General features: G+C 46.3%; 1 protein-coding gene across 2 annotated transcripts in view; it reads left to right on the forward strand.

Annotated features, from left to right (window-relative positions):
- The first annotated feature begins 1,346 nt into the window (after positions 1-1,346).
- Positions 1,347-2,832, forward strand: part of LOC101855824 (transcription factor Sox-14) — a 19,410-nt gene continuing 17,924 nt past the window's right edge. The window contains exon 1 of one of the 2 annotated variants that reach the window (XM_005108173.3): positions 1,347-2,779. The gene's annotated coding sequence lies outside the window, so the exon portion shown is untranslated. The remainder of the gene's footprint in view (positions 2,780-2,832) is intronic. The other variant, XM_005108172.3, reaches the window with a different exon arrangement.

Consider the following 2,832-nt stretch of genomic DNA (forward strand, 5'->3'; position numbering starts at 1 on the left):
ATTCATGTATCTGTGCTGCTCACGACAGTTTCATTCTTAATTTATTTGTAAGCTACACAAAGACCAATTTGGCAATTAAGGAATGCTCTATTCGCTCTGAGGGCAGTCGATGGATTTGCCCAGTGGAGTGACGTCACCGCTGAGCCCGCCGTGTTCGGTTTGTCCTCGTACGAAGTTCCGCGACGTGACGGCTTGACGGGAGACGATTTTAAGTTACGAGCCGGCACGATAAACAAACTGTAAGGAATGAGGCTCTGTCTCAACAAAACAGCAGCGAACCCACTTGTCTATTTGAACGCCTTCAAATCGGCAAGGTGATTTTTTAATGTTGATACATGTTTGTTTGTATTTACTTAAAACCGAATGAAAATCAGCAGCAGCAACAAATCTCTTGTCAACAGTCCAGCTGACAAAAATTTGACGGCACCTCCGGTCTTGCCCAGTTAACAAACCGCCTCTGCTACCGACACAGTTTTGGTCATGTATGTGCCATAGTTCTCTTCGTCCGTATCTGTCGGAGATGGATGGTGATTCCTTTGTCCCTGTTCTTGAGCAACGTAACCGTCTTCGTGTTGAAAGTGGTACTTTATGGACGTCTTGTGCTGCGTCATTTTACATTGTACTGTTAAAAAACAACAACCAAAAAACAAAAGATAGTAAATGGGAAATCGTTTGAAGAGGTGACTGTCTATAAATATAGATCTACTTGTTTCCGTTTGAACATGTTCCACTGTATTAAAAAAAAAACAACCCCAAAAACAACCTTGATGTCTGATAATACCGGAATCATCTTGGTGTGTGATCCCGTCCATCTGCACGGCTGATCTGCTTTCCTCTCCGGGTTCTCGCGAGCCTTGTTGACTGTACGTCTCAGAACAGCCAAAACTCGGACCAAACTTGGAGAATTATTAGTAGTATTCTTCTACAAGAGCCGCGTGTGCCTCCACCAAGTTCGTGTTCAAAGTCACACTTTTTCACCGGGAATACCTGACGGCTTTTCTAAATGTGAAGTGGATGCGAATTATAGATTCCGTGAAGCAAAATGAGTTGCATATTGATTCACCTTCAAACCTTTTTTGTTGCCAAATGAATAACAAAATTTCATATTATATTATGCTGTTTTCAAGATCAGAAAATGAATTCAAACCAGCCGCTACGTCAAGATAAAAGGGAAAAAGGTAGTAAAAACTAGGAATAAATAAACCATCAAATAAGGAAATAATTAGTCTATTAGTGTCATGTAAACACCCGGCCATTGGCTCTCCCTTCGCTGACAGCGCGAGGCACGGAAAATGCACTTTCCTATCAGCTGATGATGTTATGCTTTCACAGTGGCCAAGTGCGATCCCACCTCCCTTCCCTTCTGTCTCTCCGCGCTACGGCGCACACGATAATCTATAATCACAACGAACCGCAACTCTCCACTCCCATCGCCAGGTCTCGCAGCCAGTGGGCGGGGTTTGGACGTCTCGGGAGTGCTGCAAACGACCAATGAACGTCGAGTTGGGTGCCGGTGGAGACAGCTAGCGAGCGCCGACAAAGCCCCGGTATGCCAAATCCTCCCGATGAATGACAGCTTTGAGAAAACTCAATAAGAGAGCTGCAGCGGGCACGATTGGAGGCGTTGAAAGGGCCGCAAGCACACGACTATTACACCCTACCCTCTCCACCTTGCGAGGCTTTCGGAGCTCGGATAAAAAGTAAAGTTTCCCGGAGAAGCGGTCATAGTGTGGCCCGTTCGCTCGTCTAAGATAGGAGGGCTGTTATTCTTCGCGTGAAAGACGACATCATAACAGCATTTGGCGGGTGCTCAACTTCTGAAAAGGTGTGGATTTCTTGTGTCTGAGAGCTCTGCGCGTTTATGGACTTTGTCGGAAGGAATTTACTTTGTAACGTTGTAGCCAGTTGATAACTTGGACATAGTAGAACAGAAACATGCACACACAGTTAATGACCTGCCGGAGACTTTGTGTATTATTGCATACAACAGACATACAGCTCTGACTGTAAAAAGTGTCTTGTGTTGACTTCAGTGTGTTTTTGGCGTGATCACCACCAAGGCTTTTGACTTTCGTGTTTTCATCTGAGAAAAATTTGCTCGACGGAGATTGTCTACAGTCTATTGCAACAAGGGTTGTTGTAGCTCGGAGAAAGTTTCAGTGAACCTGTTCCCGGTCATACTGGTGTGCCACTGCCCTTTATGTTTCCGACTGTGCACCAACAAAACAGAACGCGACAAAAGACTTTCATTGCTGTCTTCGTTCCAATTCAGTTCGATGCTGTTAGATTCTGGAAACAGTAACACGGTATTCAAACCGAGCTTCGAACTTGACAACACATCCTATATCGGTAGGCCTTTATTTGTTCAGGACTGCAGAACTATTGGAAGATTCCTGGAGTGAGCGCTCTCGCCCAGTTCATTCTCAATTTCCCGGCAATATTTTCTTCTTTCAGACTTCCGTTGGGAATTTCTTCGTGACACTGATCTTCCTTATCTTGTCCGCGACTGAGAGTCTGAGAGAGTGATTTCACGTTCCTCTCGTCAGCCTGGGTTGTGTGCTTCTTCCTCTTCAAGTCTCTATCGGACCTCATAACGATCATCTCCCCGTGAGACGTCATCGTGGTCAGCCTAGCGGATAGTGACCCCTACCAGACGCCGTATCGGAGACGGACACAGTCGTCAAAAGTAAAAGCTGTCTGCTTCAGCTGTCGGTGGCAGCGAGATACGAGGTCAGAGGTCAAGCGGTGCTGGTGACCACAACTGCTCGACACGCCGTCGGTGAGTACGATGAATCAATCATGATGTCTCCGTCCCCCCCCCCCCTCCCCCAC

This window comes from Aplysia californica, unplaced genomic scaffold (assembly GCF_000002075.1).
Source record: "Aplysia californica isolate F4 #8 unplaced genomic scaffold, AplCal3.0 scaffold00666, whole genome shotgun sequence".
In the NCBI taxonomy this organism is placed as follows: domain Eukaryota; kingdom Metazoa; phylum Mollusca; class Gastropoda; order Aplysiida; family Aplysiidae; genus Aplysia; species Aplysia californica.